This window comes from Macrotis lagotis, chromosome 3, assembly GCF_037893015.1.
Source record: "Macrotis lagotis isolate mMagLag1 chromosome 3, bilby.v1.9.chrom.fasta, whole genome shotgun sequence".
Lineage (NCBI taxonomy): Eukaryota > Metazoa > Chordata > Mammalia > Peramelemorphia > Peramelidae > Macrotis > Macrotis lagotis.
Genome location: NC_133660.1, coordinates 115,838,620 through 115,858,490, shown reverse-complemented (window position 1 = coordinate 115,858,490; position 19,871 = coordinate 115,838,620). Strand labels below are relative to the sequence as shown.

Below are 19,871 nucleotides of genomic sequence, written 5' to 3'. Positions count from 1 at the left end.
CTTCTAGGCAACCAGGGAGGAGTCTACTGGTGTGACATTTGGAATATTCAGTTTTCCACATTGGATTAAAAACTAATCACATTTTAAGCCAAGGGAAAAAAAACATTTTCTTCTGTCATTTATCCCATATTTACAAAGTAAAAGCTTCAGGAAGACCATAAGTCTTAGAGGCAGTCACAAATGACACCAAGCTCTGAGAACAGTAACCAAATAAGACAATAGCTATTACACATACCTAGTGTGAAGGTCACTGTTGTGCTGTTACTCATATTAGCTGTAAGTCCCAGTCATACATCTAGAATGTAATCAATGCCAATGACTTATCTTTAAATTGATGTAGAGGAGTGTAGTGGAAAACCTTTCCCACACACACACACATACTAAATTTGGAGTCATAAGTCCTGAATTTACTCCCAGCTCTGCTATTTACTAGCTCTTTACCTTCTGGGTGAGCCTCAGTTAGCTCATCTGTAAAATTATGGTAATCTACTAGATAATTCCTAAGGTCCCTTTAGCTTCTAAATACTATTAAGATACATAAATATGCCTATATTATAGCAAAAGTTTAGAATAGTTAATGTTAGCATTATCAAGACTAACATGAGCTGAGTCTCTAACTAGTATAGACATTCATCAGAAACTGATGCCTTCCTGAGACCATGATGTACACTGTATATTGGAATAGGACTTGTATTGATTTTTTTAGTAGCTAATGTTAATATTTATTTAAGATTAGTACCTGGCTTCCTTCCAAAAGACCTGGACAATTTATACATTTAAACAAAGTACAAGATAAGACATCAAAAGATAAAACAACTTAAAGCATGCAGAAAGAATAGATGTTTTCAGGAGTCTAAGCTGGTTCGCATTTTGGTAATTCATTTTCTAGCAGCTAAGATAGAAAGAGAAATTTATTGGGTCGCATGGGTTTCATTCTCTGACAACATAAAGCAAGACAAATTCATTTTCAGAGATAACATTTTTTTTCTTAGAAGTAAAGTCAAGGAAGAATTGATCTCATAGGTCACTGTAAAAAGCACAATGAGTGACAGATTGGATCTCAGTTTCCTCATCTGTAAAATGAGGGGGTTGAGTTGTGACCTCCAAGATTCTTTCCAGTTCTATGATTCTATTTCCAACTCCAGTTTTACAGAAACTATTGTAATACCATTCAAATGCGTGATTCCTTTATAAAGTCACCTTTAAAAATGTAAGAATATTAACTTTAATTCAAAATTCAGTAATGATATTTCTTGGTAGTCAAGGTACTGTTCTTTCTAGGATTCTAATAATGTAAGGACAGAAAAAACTACATGAATGCAGAGTTAGCATGTCAATTTGATTATCTTTTTCAATGATTAGCCATTAGTACTATATGAATAATGTTTGGAACAAGTGAAATTTCTATCAAACATAGGTTTGTTTATATTAGTATCATGATGTATGTCAAGCTTAAATAGAAACAGGGCCCACTAAATCACATAAAAAAGATCCCTATGGACCTCATATTGCCTTAGTTTTAAAATGCAGCGCCATCTGTTTTGTGTATATGTGTGTATATATGTGTGTGTGTTTGTTTATTTAATGTATATTTATTTATTTCCTAATTACATTTTAATCTACTTCTGGCTGTTCTTGGGAATGTTGCAAATCCACAAAACCACATGTTTGTCACCTCTGCTTTGAGGACTTCTCCCTCAACTTCTAATTTTACAGTTGAGGAAACTGAGGACAGTGAAGGTTAAGTACCTTATTCAGGGTGACACAGAAAATGAGCAGCAGAACCAGAGTATGACCTTGAAGCCCTTTGATTCCAAAGGACTCCAGAATCAATGTCCCTTCTGCTGTACCAATATATTTAATAAAAAATATATTTCCCTTATTTCAATGGTGTGGGATTTCATCTGGGTAGATCTTTCTTCCACCAACGCAGATGAAAATCTAATCCCCTTTACCAGACAGTCTTCCTGAGCTCCTGTGGCCAGTAAAATTAGTCTCCTGCTGGTCCATCTTCTGGTTTTTAATCTTTCTGAACTTAGCTAGGGTGGTCCTTGAAGGAGATATAGTCTATCACTGAGTCTGTACACAAAGTCCTTCTGGCTCAGCAGGAGTTGCTAGAGTCTGTCTTCTGCTAGGCCAGACTTACTGAATTCAGACTGCCCAGGATATAAAACTTTAGTAAAGGAATGCCAGTATATCTGTGTGAATGTGTGTACATGCATTCATGTATGTTTATATTTATGTGTGTGTTGTTTGTGTATACTTGTTCACACACAAACATGCACTATATAGATATATACTATATAGTGCATATAGTATATATATATATATATATATATATAATACTATATAAATATACTATCTATATACCACATGTACTATAGGTCTGTACATATGTACAGTATATATTTATTTATCTATATACTATGTGTCACTATCTGTATACATGGATACAAATTTACCTACATAAGCATAAAGTAGGCACAGTAACATGTATATAATATACAGACCTATGCAGACATTTACATAAGACCATATATACAAGAAAGATATATATATATATATATATATATATATACTATGTATAAACACACAAAACATACGTGCATGTACATGGGTGCATGGGTGTGAGTGTATGACAACATGCCTACTTTATGCTTATGTAGCTAAATTTGCATCCATGTATACAGATAGTGACACCTGGTATATAGATAAACTAATATATACTGTATTGTGTATAAACAAATATACATACAGATATATGAGTATATATAATATTTTATTGCAAATGTACCATATATGTCTACATATGTAAAGACACACACTATGTAGATATGCATGCTCTAGGTAAAATATATGTGAGTATATATGCACATACATATATTGCATAAAATATATTTACTGCTACATTTGTACTATATGGATATATATATATATATATATATATTTGCTTTCATGATTACAGCATTAGGATATAAAGATATCTTAGAGAGCAAGTGGTAAGATCCCTTCACTTTAGGAATGAGGAAACTTGCAGCAGAGAGGTGGAGTAGAAGCAGTCATTAGAAATTGTAGAAAGAGGGGCAGATAGGTTGCACAGTGGATAGAGCACCAGCCCTGGAGTCAGGAATACCTGAGTTCAAATCTGACTCAGATACTTAATAATTACCTAGCTGTGTGGCCTTGGGGATTAACTCCATTGCCTTGCAAAAAAGAAAAGAAAAGAAAAGAAAAGAAAAGAAAAGAAAAGAAAAGAAAAGAAAAGAAAAGAAAAGAAAAGAAAAGAAAAGAAAAGAAAAGAAAAGAAAAGAAAAGAAAAGAAAAGAAAAGAAAAGAAAAGAAAAGAAAAGAAAAGAAAAGAAAAGAAGAAATTGCAGAAAGGAGAATTTAGGCTTCTTGTTATAATAATAGCATTTATTTAGAGTGTCAAAATTTGCAAAGTGGCTTTACAACTGCTGTATCATTTGAAGAAAGATGCTATTACTATCACTACTCTACTGAGAGAGACTACATGACTTGCCTAGTGTCATACTGTTAGTAAATATCTGAGGTAGGATTTGAATGCAAGTCTTTTTGACTCCCAGTTCAATTTGAGTTTCACTTAACTGCATTTATGAAGAAAAACTTCTTAATCATCAGATTTAACTAAATGGAGCATGGACCAGTCCCAAAAGGAAGTGGATTACCTTTCTTTGGAAAGCTTCACTTAAAAGCTGGATGACCATAGTTGAAAACCTCCTAGTGTGAATTCTTAATTCTTATTCAGATATGGGTTGGACTTAATGGCTTCTAAATTAAGGTTCTTTTTGTGATTCTAAAGTGATTTGACCAAGGTCAGATATCTGGAAAATAGCTGATATATATATACATATATATATATATATATATATATATATATATATATATATATATATAAAACAATTATATATAACATGATGTCTATAACAAATATCTATATAAATATTCAGGCAATATAGATGATAGCACACATGAATATAACATATGGGTCTAATTGATTAATTTATAAATGTACAATTTGATAACTTGCCAGCCATAATATCTAGGATAGTGAGGAATAGATCAAGAGTAGAATGGAACTTTTAATCAGTCAATGTATGACCTTTTAAAAAATGCTTACTATGTTTCAGGTACTTCTGAGAACCAGAACCATCAAAATATCTAGGAAGGATAGAAGTGACTGCTTCCTACTAAAAACTGAGGGGCATGCAATATGATTTCCCTCATTTTTTTTTCTAGCCCAGACTACAAAAACTGTTCTTCCTTGTCCAAATCTCCAAGACCCTAGCAGGTCTAATCCCCTCAAGTTATATCCTTGATCTTCTCAAAGTTTTATAACTTTTCTAGAAGTCTTCTTTTGTCTTCCAGAAGTTTTGCAACATTCTCTATTTGTAATTTAATTTGGATGACTATCTGTTAAGGTATTGCAAGGCTGTAGACCTGGAATTAATGAAATAGTTATAGGGAAACAGACAGAGATTGAGCAAGTATTTGATGATGCGTGTCTCCAAATTTAGCTTAAATGATCTCTGGATAACTAATACACAGTCCATCCTTAGCACCTTCTTAACTTGGTAAAACATGTCAAAGCTTGTCATCTGGACTAGCCTTTGAGAACCCAGAATCAGACTAGTATAAATCTTTGGACTTTATTGGAGGTTCCCTGTAATTACTTGCAGAGATGGGAAGAAAACACTTAAAAACCAAGGGAAAACTGCACGTTTCTTTTAGAGCCAGTAGTGTAGGAGAAAAGTTGGAAGACTGTTTCCCTTGCTGTAATAGATTTGGGCAAGAAGAACCCAGTTCTATTCACCAAAGATTATAGTGTTAACAAGAGAAAACAGGCCAAAAAGTCCTGGAATCATGGAGGAAAGGAGTCTGGGAAGACTTGCCAGGCCAGGGAGGTATTTCTGGGAGTTTAACACCAGCAAAAGACCTGTGGGGCACCATTCCAGGTAGAGAAAACAGACTGAGCATGGGTGTGAAAGCAAGAAAGTGTGGAGAATATTTAGGGAACAGCAAGTCCCATGTATTACAGTTTAGTAAGAATGTAGGCTACATTTACAAAAGTAGTGGGAGTTAAGGCAGGAAAAGAAGGTCAGATCATGACAAACCTTGATAGAGTTTGGACTTTATTCTCTTGGCAATGGGGAGCCATTTAAGGGTTTTTTTTGACCAAGGAGTGGCATAATTAATCATCACTGTGCTTTAGGAAGATTAATTTGACAAAGGTCCATAGGACTAGAGAAACTTGAGGTGGTAGAACCAATTAAAAAGTTACTGAAACAGTCCAGGCAAGAGATACTGTATTGGCATCACAATGGTAGAGGAAATAGTGAGGAAACTCTCTAAAGATATTGTAGAATATCATTAGCATTTGGAAAATTCTTTGAAAACAGAGATTTTTTTCATTCTTTGTATTTAAATTCTCACTGTCTAGCATATAGGAAGTGATTAATGAATTTTTTTTCATTGATTCTTAATAGATATTATAATAGGGCATGAAAGAGTATTATATAGATATGACAGGTTTCATGTTTGGATGAGTAAGGAAATGATGGTAATACTAATTCCAGTGGTAAAATCACAATGAGTTGAATTGTCTTTGTGAGGTTTTTTTTGGCGGGGGGGAATAGTTGGAGGGGAAGAGTGAAATGGGAATGAAGATGAGTTTGTTGTTTAAATGCTGCATTTGAGTTGCTAGCAGAAATTCTACATAGAGATTTCTAATAGGTAGTTATTAATGCAGAAGCAGAATTTGAGAGGGGAGCAGGAAGAGGGACATAGAGATGAGAATCATCACCCACAAATTGTAGACATGAGCGTGCAGGACATAGCCAAGAGAGAGCAAAGAAAATGTGTTTTGGGTTAAAAAGAGAGCTGGATTGGGTGATGCAATAAAGGGATGAGTTTAGGGAGTCCTGTAAAGGTCTTTGAGAAAAACATACTATACATAACATTATCACATTAGAAGATAAATATCATGCTGATGGTGGTCACCACCTGGTGGAGTCATTGATTGTCATGGAGAAGACAGGTACAGTTTCACTTTTCTTATGTCTTGGATTTTCTGGAGCAGTCATTCTTAATAGTCTCTGAGGATGCATTTTTGGGGAAAGAAAATTCAGAATGGATCTGAGTCCTGCCTCCAATATCTCCTTGCTATATCTCTCTGAACAAAGTATATGACATCTCAGAACCTCCATCTTTTTCTGTAAATAGGGATGCATTGCCTACTTATAATCAAGTGAATTTTTGCTATTTTTCAACCAGCTATTTTTTTTTGACTTGGGGAATTCTTGGTAAGGTAACTCCCTATACTGATGTAGATCAGCAATTATGTTGCAACTTGTGGCTTTTAGATGTGTGTGAGGCTCTACAAAGTTAAATAGCTTACCCAGAGATCACATAGCCAGGAATTGTCAGAGGCTCTCAACCCATGATACCATGCTGCCTCTTGAGTTATTATGATACACACATGTACCCTACCATATCATTCCAGATATATACCCCTTACTTGAAAAGTATGGCAATGCCTAAACATCCTTTGACAGAGAAGTTTGTTTTTATTTTTTGCCATTAGCTGCATAAGATTCTACCTTAGAGGTGCATCAAATGACCATGAACAAGTCTCCACCTTGATATTCACTTACCAAATTGACATAGTTCCTTTTATCCATTGTTTTTTAAATTATACTATGTAGTCATGCAAAATGTATTTCCATATTAGTCACATTACAAAGGAAAACACACAAACAACAAAAATAAAGAACACAAAAATATGCTTCAATCTGCATTCCAAGAACATTAATTTTTCTCTCTAAAATGGATAGAATTTTTCATTGTGAGTCTGCTTGACTTCTCTTGGACTAGGGTAAGAATAAGCTAAGTCATTCACAGTTGATGTTGTTACTGTGTACAAAAAAACTCTTGGTTCTGTATATTTCACTTTGTATCATTTCGTGTAAGTTTTTTAAGGTTTTTCTGAAACTTTTAAACTTGTCATCTCTTATCGTACCATAGTATTTCATCATAATTATATACCACATGTTCAGTCATTCTCCAACTGATGGGCATTCCTTCAATTTCCAATTCTTTTGTACCAATATATCCTTTCTCCTTTTCTTTGATCTCTTTGGAATACAGACATATTAGTGATATTGCTGGGTCAAAGAATATACATGGTTTTATAGCCTTTTGGGCATTGCTCCAAATTTTTCTCCTGAATGGTTAGATTAGTTCACAACTCCACCAGCAATGCATTAGTCCCAATTTTCCCACAATGCCTCCAGTATTTGTCTTTTCCTTTTCTGTCATATTAGACAAGCTGGTTTGTGTGTGTGTGGGGGGGGGGTACTGCAGAGTTGTTTTAATTTGAATTTCTCTGATCAGTAGTGATTTATAACATTTTTTCATGTGGGTATTGATAGTGACTTTGAATTCTTCTGAAAACTGTTCCTATCCTTTGATCATTGAACAACGGGAGAATATCTCTTATTTTTTATAAATTCAACTCTCTATATTCTCCATATTTGAGAAATGAGATCTCTATCAAAGAAACTTGCTATAAAAATTGCCAATTTTTTTATTTCCTTCTAAATTGAACTGTATTAGTTTTGATTGTGAAAAATATTTTTGATTTCATATAATCAAAATTATCCATTTTCCATTCTGTAATACTCTCGTCTTTATTTTATCTTAAACTTTTTTCTTATTCATAGATCTGACAGTTAAATTTTTTAGTATACCCCTTACTAACTCATGATATTCTTAATCTCTAAAATCACATACCATTTCAACCTTATCTTGGCCAATGGCATGATATGTTGGTCTATATCTAATTTCTGTCAAACTGCTTTCCAGTATTTCCATATGTTTTTGTCAAATTCTATGTTCTTTCCCCCCAAAGCTTGAATTTTTTTTGCATTTATTAAATAGTAGGTTACAATGATCATTTGTTACTTGTATTATTTACCTAATTTATTACACTGATTCTCCTCTCTATCTTTTAGCTGTACCAAGTTGTTTTGCTGATCATTGCTTTACAACATATTTGAAATCTTTCATATTTTTTTTGGTCATTGATTCCCTTGATATTCTTAACCTTTTGTTCTTCTAGATAAATTTTGTTACTTTTTTTTAGCTCTATATAATAATTCTTTGGGAGTATAAATCTCATAAAAATATGTCTTCATATGACTCTGAATAAGTAAATTAACTCAGGTAGAATTGTAATTTTTATTATATTGATTCAGCCTACTCATAAGCAATATTTCTTCAGTTGATTAGATCTACATTTATTTGAATGAAAAATATTTTGTAATTGCTTTCATAGATATAATTCATGGATTTGTTTTGGTTAATAAATTCCCAAATATTGTATAATGGCAACCATTATTTTAAATAGAATTTCTCTCTCTTGCTACTGGCTTTTGTTAATAGTAGCTAGAAATGCTGAAGATAAATATGAGTTTATATATTGCAATTTTGCTAAAGTAGTTGATTATTTCAACAAGTTTTTAAATTGATTCTCTAGGGTTCTCTAAGGTCACCATCATATCATCTGAAAAGAGTTATAGCTTTGTTTTCTCATTGCCTATTTTTATTCCTTCAATTTTTTCTCTTCTCTAATTACTTTTAGCTAGCATTTCTAGTACTATTTTAAATAATAGTGGTAATATCGGACATCCTAGTGTCACTCCTGATCTTATTGGAAAGATTTCAAATTTATCCCCATTAAAGATAATGCTTGCTCTTGGTTTTAGATAGATACAACTTTTCATTTCAAGAAGGGTTATATTGATTCCTTTAACCTTTTAGTATTTTAATAGGAATAGGTATATTGTGTCAAAGGCTATTTCTGCATCTATTGATTAATTGTATTATTTTTGCTGGTTTTGTTATTGATATGTCAACTATATTGACAGTTTTCCTAGTATTAAACCAGAGATGCATTTCTGATATGAATCCCAAGTGATCATAGTGCATGATGTTTGTGATATATTGCTGTAATCTCCTTGTTAGCATTTTACTTGAAAGTTTTGCATTGATATTCATTCAGGCAATTATTTTCTTTTTCATCTCTTTTTTCTTGTTTAGATATCAAAAACATATTCATGTCATAAAAAGAATTAAATAAAATCCCTTCTTTACCTATTTTTTCAAATAGTTAACATAGTATTGGGATTATTTTTTTCTTAAAGGTTTGGTAAAATTCATTTATAAATCCATTTAGTTCTGGGGATTTTTGTTAGGGAGTTCACTGATGACTTGTTCATTTTTTTTTCTAAGATAGGCATATATAAGTAGCCTATTTCTTCTTCTGTTAATATGGGCAGCTTATATTTTTGTAAATATTGATCCATTTCACTTGGATTTTCAGTTTTATCAGCATATAATTGAACAAAAGAACTCTTAATAATTCCTTTAATTTCATCTTCATTGTGGTGTATTCACCCTTTTCATTTTTGATACTGCTAATTTGGTTTTTTTCTTTCTTTTTTAAAACCAAATTAACCAATGTTTGTCTTTTTTATTGAGTTATTTTAATAAAACCAGCTCCTAGTTTTTATTTATTAGTTTAATTGGGTTTTTTAACTTTCAATTTTATTAATCTCTCCTTTGATTTTTAGGATTTCCCTTTTGCTGTTTAATTGGGGGGGGGGGGTGTCTTAATTTATTTTTTTTCCTAGCTGCACTTTTCTTTTCAAGGATTCCATGACTGCCCCTAGTCATGCTATCTGCCTTATAAAAGTCACACCCCATCAAAAGTCAGAAAGAGTCCCCTAACTCTTCCATATGATTTCAGTCTTTAGGAAAGAAGGCATTTTGTGGACTCTTTATTCTTCTCAGCCTAGTGCTCTGCCAGTGCTAAATAAATATTGACGAGCAGATTAAAAAAAGAAAAATTTCTCCTATTTTTCCAGCCTTTCGTTTTTGAGAGCTGCGTTAGAACACAGCTTCAAGCCCTGCAGGGGCACAGCTGTGGAGAGTTACACAGTAAATAGAAGAGGCTGGCTATAGCCATCAGCCAGGGCTATCTATTTCTGTCTAAGCACATCTTGGGCAAATCACTTCATTTGCCTGGGTCTCAGTTTCCTTGTTTGTAAAATAGGGATGGGAAAGTTGAAATAGCTAGTCTCTCTGGTTTCTTCCAGATCAATCTAGAATCACAATTTAATTCTAAAGAGCCAGAAATAACCCCCATTTCCAGAGCACTTTGAGATTTCTCAAGGGCATTCTTCACGACCCTTTGAGTCAGGTAGTACATGACAATCCCAGATGAGAGGACTGAACCTGAGAGATAAAAATCATTTTAAGGGTCACAAAACTTAAAGGTATGGTGCCAGGCTCAAACTCAGGTCTTCTAATCCAACATGCCTCGACTTCAATACACTGCCTTTTTAGGAGATAGAAAACAGTCAAATAGCAAGCCCTTTAAAGGATGTTAGCTCCTTTAATCATCATAACCACCCAGTGGCAAAGGTGTTTTTAGTAGTCCTATTATTCTCTCCATTTTACAGAGGGTAACACTGAAGATCAGAAAGGTTAAAAAACTTGCTCAGGGTTTCACAGCTGATGTGTTAGAAGCAAAATTGACCCTCATGTTCTCCTTATTCCAGAACTCCAGACTGCCTCTCTCAATGAAAGGTACTACTATGGGAAATCTGAAATCCATATTATCAGTTGTTTTGTTGTTGTTGCTTTTTATTATTATAGGAGAACATGGAGTCTCCTAAAGGCATGAACATCTTTTCAAATGCTGTTTAGTTATTTAACAAAATCAGCAGCAGAGCCAAGAACAGAACTCAGGAGCCTGTGTTGTGTCTCACCAAGATCTTGCTTTCTAATGATCATTTTCCACTTCATAAAAAAAAATCCTATAATGAAATCATTAGATTATGGTACTGATGAGGAATTATATCTTTTGTCATGGAGAGTCTTATTCCTTGAGTATGTTGACTAGTATTTCAGGTCAGCCTGTGCTTGGGTCTAGTGACCAGCAGTCTCAAGAGGAATTTTTCCCTTAAGGGTGAGTGACAATGACGTTAGTAGTACTGAGAAAGGAATTCATCTGCTGGCCAGCAAGCCCTCGGACAAAGGTTAATCTACTTGCAATGGAGCATAGATTCTCCCTTGATCCATGATCCCAGGCAGCTTTTCATGATCACAGCATCCTTGGCTATGACTGCTCTAAAGGGCAATTGACCCAGCAATATGGGAATTTGTTAAGCTTGATTTGGGAGAAAATCCAACCCAAGTCACTACTGGTTCTAAGGGTAGAATAATCCCCAGACGAAAGAGACTTGATGCCACTGCCTCTCCTTATGGCTTTGTACTTAAATGATACAGCGTTGGAGATTGGTATATATTGATAGAGCTGTGAAATGCTGATAGAGCTCATGAAATAATCCAGCCATTTGGGAAAATAATGATTGAAGCAAAATTCACCCATTTTGATATATCAGTCCTATTCTTGAACACATGCCACAAGGAAGTCAAAGACAGATTGGTATAAGCCATATATATATATATATATATATATATATATATATATATATATATATATATAATGAAGCAATTGTGCCCCACTTTTGTACAAGTCTAGAGGTGAGCATGACAGACAATGCACTTAATGAGTAAAATGTTTTAAAAGGGAGAGAGTATAAAAATTCAGAGGGGGGAAAGATAGTAAAATTGACACTCCTCTATCAAGTCACTTAATCTTGCTGAATTTCAGTTTTCACATTTGTAAAAATGAGAGAGCTGGGCCTCAACAGTTTCTTCCAGCTCTAATTCTACGATCTCATGTTGCAGGAGCCTGTGATTCTCTTCTTTCCAGCTGCCTGGACAGGACAATAAAAACTTATAATTCAAGGGTGAGAGGAAGAGGAGAGATATTCTTGGACCTGCCCAGTATTAAAGAGACAGAGATAAAATTTAGGATATGCATTTAACAGTCAAAAGGAAAAAAGAGCTAGAAAATAGCAAATAGAGATGCTGCCACCTAGGAGGAAGACTAAGAGCAGATGACATTTTACATGCACAGTCTATGCCAGCTTCAAGAGACATTAGTAGTGTCTTCTGAGTTCCAACATAATTTGCTATAAAATTGATGAATGGGGGGAGGGGGAGATTGAGGAAGAATTGTGAATGATTAATCCTGTTGAGCACTACAGGATATATCCAATCTGACATCTACTCTGTCTGCCAATGAGCGTGTTTTGGGGGTAGGAAAGAGGAATCCTGGCTGCATTATATCAATTGCCTTTGGTTTACTGTTACTATTCTAATTAAAATATATTTAGTAGATCTTGTAAGTGGCCTTAAATAAAAGAATCATTCAAGGGATGAAGAAAAGATGTTTTCCTAAAAAAGATGGGGGCTGAGCCATGAGAATTGATTGACTGACATAGTTACAACTACAAAGCCTTGAGAATATCAACACTGCCTACAAAGAAACAAAGGCAAGTGGTGAATGAGTGATAGTTGCTCTGAGTGGCTGGAGAATTGGGTCATATCTTTAATATATAACATTTCTTAAAACTTACTATATTAGACATAAAAGTTTGCAGTTTTTAAGCAAGCCCCCTTCTTACTCCTTGCAAAATTTTGTATTGTTTGTGTCTGTGGATAATTATTAAGTTCGCAATAAAAAGTAAATATTGCTACTGATGTCATTATTATTCTGTTATTTTAGTCATGTCTGACTCTTCATGATCCCTTTTGGTGTTTTCTTGGGAAAGATACTGGAATGATTTGCTATTTCCTTTTCCAATTCATTTTACAGAAACTGAGGCAGTCAGGGTGAAGTGACTTGCCCAGGGTCAAACAGCCAGTAGGGTCATTGCTGAGAGATATCCTAAAAGACATTTGGTCCAACCCCTCTCATTCCACAAGAAAGAAAACTGAGAAAGGATGAGAGAGATCAAACCACTGTACCATCAATGAACAATGCCTCTCAGTATTAATTAAGCACAGTGTATTAAGATATACTGAGAAATCATGCATACAGGTACAGCATATCAGTATCTGTGCAGTGACCTTTCAATCCAAAAACAAAGTGGCTATCACAGACTAGAATATTAAGAAGGAAGAATAGGCAAGCAATTAGGTGGGATTCATAGATTATGCAATTTTTAAAATAACAACAAGATGCAAGGAAAAAGAAATGGTTAGAATAGAGGGAGATGCAATTCAGTACAGCACATTGCAGAAGGTTTTTTCCTAGTTATAGAAGAATGAATGTAAAGGAAAAGAACATGAATTTGGAGCCATCAGATCTGGGTCTGAATCCAGAGTAATCTGATTTAATACTGAACTGAGACGTTTGTAGGCAGCTAGGTGGCACAATGGATAGAGTGCCAGAATCAAGAAGATTTATCTTCTTGAATTCAAATATGACCTGAGACACGTTCTAGCTGTGTGACCCTGGGCAAGTCACTTTACCCATTTAACTCAGTTTCTTCATCTGTAAAATAAACTGGAGAAGGAAATGGCAAAGTACTCCAGTATCTTTGCCACAAAAACCTCAAAAGGGATCATGAAGAGTCAGACACAACTGAACAACAACAAAGAAGTTTGCATTTTTTTCCTCTACAAAATAGGGAGTCATCTTTTTCCATGGCCTATCAGATAAAATAGAATTCTGAGTTTCCTTTCTCTGGGACACTGTTTTCCCTGCTGTAAAAGGAGGGAAGTTGGATTAGTTCATTACTGTCATTTATATAGTACTTTAAGGTTTAAAAAGCTTCTTACAAATATTATCCCATTTTACCTTCATAACAATCCTGGGATGCAGGTGCTGTTATTAATCCCATTGTACATTGTACATTGTAACTGAGTCAAACAGAGGCTAACTGATTTGCTCAAGATCATACGACTAGCAAATGTCTGAGACAGATCTCAAATTCAGGTTTTCCTGACTCAGGCTCCCACACTCTATTCACTGAGTCATCTTTCCTAACAAGATGCTCTCTAGCATCCCTTTCAGTCCAGAATCCTATGATTCTTTCTTATTGCTGGCCACAGCCTTCCATTTTACAGATGAAGAAACTGAGCATGTTAAAAGTTACAGAGTAAGTTATCGGCAGAGCTAAGACTTGAACCCAGGTTCCTCTACTACCATTTCCATTTTTACAGCACCATGCAACATTCTCCCAAGATCCAGAATGATTTCTCTTTTGAAATTATGTTGGCAGACTAACACTGGTTGTATCAAAGGGGGAAAAAAAAGCAAACAAGACCTGCCTGAAACCAAATCTCCTGAGCTAACATCAAGGCAACTGCTCATTGGCAATATAGACACTGATAAGCACTCAAAAAACATGGTGGATCTGCCCCCTTCCTCCCTTCCTATAATAATGGATGGTGGCTGAAAAGCCTGGATAGATGACTCCTTGGGGGAAACTGTCTGCTATTTCATAATAAATAAATGAGAATTTAGAGACAGAGTTGACAAGAGACTTCATCTTATTCTTCCAGGATTAGAACAAGAGGGGAAGCAAAGTCTTATGATATTATAGTCTTCTTCCCCCTCATCTCTTAGTGCAGGGTTAGAATAGAGGGGCCTCCCTAGAGCACTCCCCATTGCCTGTAGGTTTAAAAAAACCCACCCTCCAATTGAAATACCCTACTAGAATAGCACACGGTATTATTCTCTCCCCTTCTGCAGTCAAATAACTAAAGAGACTTCTGAGGATAAATAGTCTTGGTGTTCCCTCTTGCACGAGCCAGAGGAGAGTGCTGTAATAAGGTCAAAATGGGAGTCTGCAGAGGACAAAGAGTTGAATATTAATGGAGGCTATCATCCTGCCTCCTGATGTAATGGAGCACCCTTTGCCAGGCCATGCCATGGGCATCCACGGACCCATTCAGTAATCTACTAGAACACTGAGTGAGCAGTGACAGGCAGTTCATCTTCAGTTTATTCTGTGGCTTTTAAATCATTTCAAACCTGAAAACCAGCAAAAGGAACCAGACTCATCAAGTTTCGGGGATGATTCTTCTACATGGTCCAGCTATGAATATGTAAAAACACTGACTGTGGCCAAGCTGGAGCTGATTAAAGGGAAAGAAAAGCTGTCCCTTTTGATTAAGACTTCAACAAAGAGGAAAGAACCGAGCCTTAAAAGCAAAATGTAAACCTGAGTGTGCACAGAAGTCACAACAAGGAAAGGGAAAGAAGGCATCTTTTTAATTCCTTCTGACATTGGATTTATAATCATAATAACTGGCATATATATATATATATATATGAAATTATGTAAAGGTTTGCAGTGTTTGATAGGCTTAATCTCATTTTACCTGGTAACAAGCCTGTGAGGTAGAAATGGGTATTATTATCTATATTTTATAGATGAAGAGGCTGGGACTCCTCACAAGGTAGGAAGTGTCAGAGGTCAACTTAATTTCAAGGCCTCTGTCTACAATACACCACATTTCCTGATTCACAACTGCTTGGGGCAGAGTTGTTGTTCAGTCTTTTTAGTGGTCTGTAAGATATTTACAATTCTTTGGACCCCATTTTGAGGCTTGCTTGGCAAAAAATACTGGAGTGGTTTGCCATTTCCTTCTGCAGCTTATTTTACAGATGAGGAAACTAAGGCATATAGAGTTAAGTTACTTGTCCTGGGTCACACAACTAATAAGAGTCTGAGGCCAGATTTTTGCTCCAGGCCTGACAAAGGCACTTCTCATAATGAAATATCTTCAAACCCTGATAAATAAAACTGGCTAATAGCAAACTACTGACTTGGTGGCACCTAGGAAGGCCATGACCAGGCATTTAAGGAGCCATGGTAAGGAGGGGAGGACTAGACATCCTGACAGGCAGGAAAGTGTGTCCCCTTTTTGATATAGCAATGCAGGCCATATTCAGGTTTCAGACCCTGAGTAATTTCATTGGTTCAGGAAAACTACATATAAGCCCCATTTTCTACTGGTTCTCTTTGAACTAATCAAAATTATGCACGTAACATACTAATGAGATCAATGACATTTACTTAAAACAGAATGCAAGATAATTAACAAGGATTACAATAAGCAGGAAGCTCTCTGGTTATCCATTGCTCAAAACTGCTTCCTCCCACACTCCAGAATGGGAAGGGTGAGAGAGAGAGAGAGAGAGAGAGAGAGAGAGAGAGAGAGTCTAGTGGTTCTGCATCTCTGTATCCCTTTCTTGCAACAATGCTACAAGACAGAGAACAGGCAGGGCATAATTGCTTACCTATCAGAAGAATGCCATAAACTTCAATACCCGGAAGGTTTTTGCATCTGGACATAGGATTGCTGTCTGTACCGTTGCAGTGAATCATGTATCCTCTTGGGACCCAACAGAGAAACAATAATAGTAGCAATAACTAACACTTATATAATGTTACTATATGCTAGGAACTTTATAAATATTATCTCATTTGATACAAAACCCCTCATTTTACCGATGAGGAAACTGAAGCAAGCAGAGTTAAGTGACTTACCCAGGGTCATCCAGCTGGTAAGTGTCTGAGGCCAGGATTGAAAGCAGTTCTTCCTGATTCCATCTAGCCACTGTGCCATCTACCTGCCTAAATACCTACTTCTATCCATTAGTATTGACAAATTGAGAGGAATTATCTCATGCTCCTATCTGATTATGTCCCTTGCTACTGAATCTCACACTTGGATATATTGTCCCATATCTGCATGTTCTAGCTTAGCATAGATTTGTCTATTGGAAGGAATCTCAGAGGTCATCTGAACGTGATTGGGAATCTCTTCTTCACAATCCAACCTTCACTGAAATATTGCCAGTGATGGAGAAATTCCATTTCTGAATGATTCTGCCTCATTTTGAAGCCTCCTTCTTTTTAGTTTCTACCCAAGCAAATATCTCACAGACCAATGTAACATATTGTCAATTCCAGTGCTCTCAAGGACCAGAGAAGTCACTTGAATTGAGGGTGAGGGTTAGCTGGATTCAGCAGGTCAATGAATCTGGTTCTACAGACACTTCACGGTGACAGTTGGTTACCAAACTTTTCAATTCTACCTCCCCAATCTCTTCCATACATCCATTTTCTTCTCTTCACTCCCATAGTCATATACCTACCCTTGCAATAACCTCTCTCCAACCTGCTATTCATTCTGCTATGGATATTGATACTCTTAAAGCACAGACTTGACCATGCCACACCCTTGCTCAAAAAGCATTAATGACTCTCCATGATTTTTAACATCAAACCCAGACTCATCTATTTGGCATTTACAAATCTTTTACCATTTGTCTCAGACATGTTTTCCAAGACAAATTTCATATTATACCCTGTCCCATTGACTCTATATCATGTCCAAATGGAATGTTTTCTTTATACTATACACCATCTTTCACCTCCAGGTACAGTTTCCTAGAATGCCTCCCTCTGTGTCTTAAAATCCCTAGACCCATCCAACATTCAGTTCAAATGCCACTTTCTACACAAAGGCATTCTGATCCACTAATCAACCAGCATTTATTAAACACCTACTATTTGTTCTAGAAATACAAAGACAAAAGATGAAACATTCCTTGGCCTCAAGAAGCTAACATTTATGCTAGAATTAAAATGTACATAGATAAGGATAAACCAAACAAGTTAAAACTTAAATATAAGATAGTTCCTGAGGGAGAGGAGAACAGGGAAGGCCTCATATGGAAGGGGATGATTAAGCTGAGACTTGAAGAGAATAAGGTATTCTTTGAGGTAAGGCAAGCAAAGAAAATATTCCACAAAGATAATCAGTTGCTGAGAGCTTTCCCCAGTGAGAAAATCATTTTCAATAGCTCCCTGTGTTATTTGTGACCTCTTTTTACTTTTTATTTTCATACTTATTTACTTTAATGAGATTTTGTATCCAAATTTACTTGTCTTCGGGAAAGTTAGATGGCACAATGAATAGAGCACCTGCCCTGGAGTCAGGAGGACCTGAATTCAAATTTGACCTCAGACACTTGAAACTTATAAATTGAGTGATTTTGGGCAAGTTACTTAATCCCACTGCCACAGATAGATAGATAGATAGATAGAGAGAGAGAGAGAGAGAGAGAGAGAGAGAGAGAGATAATTTCTTCTCCCTGCCTCCAATAACATGTAAACTCTTTGAGGACAGGGACTATTTTCAACTTTGTCTTTGTAGGAATTGTCTACCACATAGTAGGTGACTGATTAATTGAACTGACAAAGAACAAGTCTAAGCTTTCTTTCTGCCCAAATGCTCAAAGATAGCTAGCTGTGATGCTCATCCCATGAAACTCCATACTCTCCTTTTTGCTTGGCCAAATATCCCTCGTTCTGTGGGTCTGTAAGCAGATTGAATTTACAATTGCTGGTGGAATCAGCCCATTGTCACTGTGAAGTGTTTGTAAATCCAGATTTCATTAAACTGCTAAGCCCAGTTAACCTCCCACCCTCTGGGAAAATAGAGCCAGTAGCTCAATTCTACTGGCCTCTCTGGTCCTTGATATCATTGGAATTGACAGCATATTACCCTGGGCCCTAAGATACTCACTTCAAAAGAAAGGGAAATTGAGGACACATCCCCCGGTGGGAAAAAAGGAACCACAACTATAAGCAAAGCTTTCAGAGGGAGTGGGAAATCCATCGGGTACCTTACTAAATAAAGTTTATAATTACCATATCAATGTTATGGTAGCTAGTGGAAAATCTGATTAGCACACCAAATGTCTGAAACTCTCCCTGGCTTTCAGCAAGGGAGGGTGAAACTGAAGGACTCCAAAGGGAGAGAGGAATATGGGAAGCCAAGATCCGGGGGAATGGAGACCCAATCCAATTGCCTGCCCTTGGTTTTTCTTTCATTTGTTTTCAAGTTGAGCCTGGAATAATTGATGTGGGGTGCCAGCTGCACTGAAGCAGGGTGTCAACATGCTTCAAACACAGGGCTCGTGTGGATGGCCAAAGTTTGGGAAAAAGCAAAGAGGAGAAAAAAGAATTGGAGTGGAAATTTGAGTTGGCCGATATCCAAATATGGTGTATTTTTCCCAGCATGAAGTGTCCCCATTGGACAATGAGTTCACTACAAACACAGCTCCTTTTGGAGGACAAGGATGCATTTGATTAGATGCTGACTTAAGTCTGTTGGAAAGAGAAGGGGTAGGGAACAGAATGAGATACTAAGTGGGAATCTCTTTCCTCTTCTTAGATAGCTTTGAAATTACTCTTCTATTCCCATATATCCTGATAATATGAGTGGTCCTAATTCACATATTTGGTTTTTTTCTTTTGCTGATAACTTGAATATTTTAATAACATCATAGATTTGGAAGTCAAAGGGTCTTAAAGAGTTCTAATTTTATCTCATTTTACAGTTGAAGGAAAAGTGATTTGCTCAAGGTCACACAAGTAGTGGATAACTAAAGCAGGATTTGAACTCAACCTCTAACCCCAGAACCAATGCTCTTTTCACCAGACCCTATGGATCTCCATATGTCTATAGGATTTTTATACAGGTGTCTGGCCTCTCTTTATATCTTTCATATTTCTAGGATAAACCATGACCCAAAGGGTGAAACCTGTCTATCTACAGAGAAGTGGGTTTTTTCTTCTCCATTTTAGAACTGCCCCCCCCAGGTATTCAAACCAATTAAATTTTTAACACACTTTAAAAGAAGTACTTTGATCATGTAAATGTCAGCCTAACTGAGTTGAGTTAAGCAAAACAATGAATGCATTAGAAAAGATTTGTGAGATACTGAGGCTTTGTTATAAATTGGTTTGGGTAACTTTGACAAACAAAAGATCAGATGTGAGTTTATTTCCATTGGACAGAATTTATTTTGCTTTTCACAGAAGTAATGACTGAATAGTGACTATTTGATG

General features: G+C 35.9%; 1 long non-coding RNA gene across 1 annotated transcript in view; it reads right to left on the bottom strand.

Annotated features, from left to right (window-relative positions):
• Nucleotides 1–19,871, bottom strand: part of LOC141516215 (uncharacterized) — a 149,810-nt gene that overhangs the window by 20,843 nt on the left and 109,096 nt on the right. Inside the window, exon 2 of the long non-coding RNA XR_012476636.1 lies at nt 16,247–16,341. This is a non-coding gene — a long non-coding RNA (uncharacterized LOC141516215). The remainder of the gene's footprint in view (nt 1–16,246; nt 16,342–19,871) is intronic.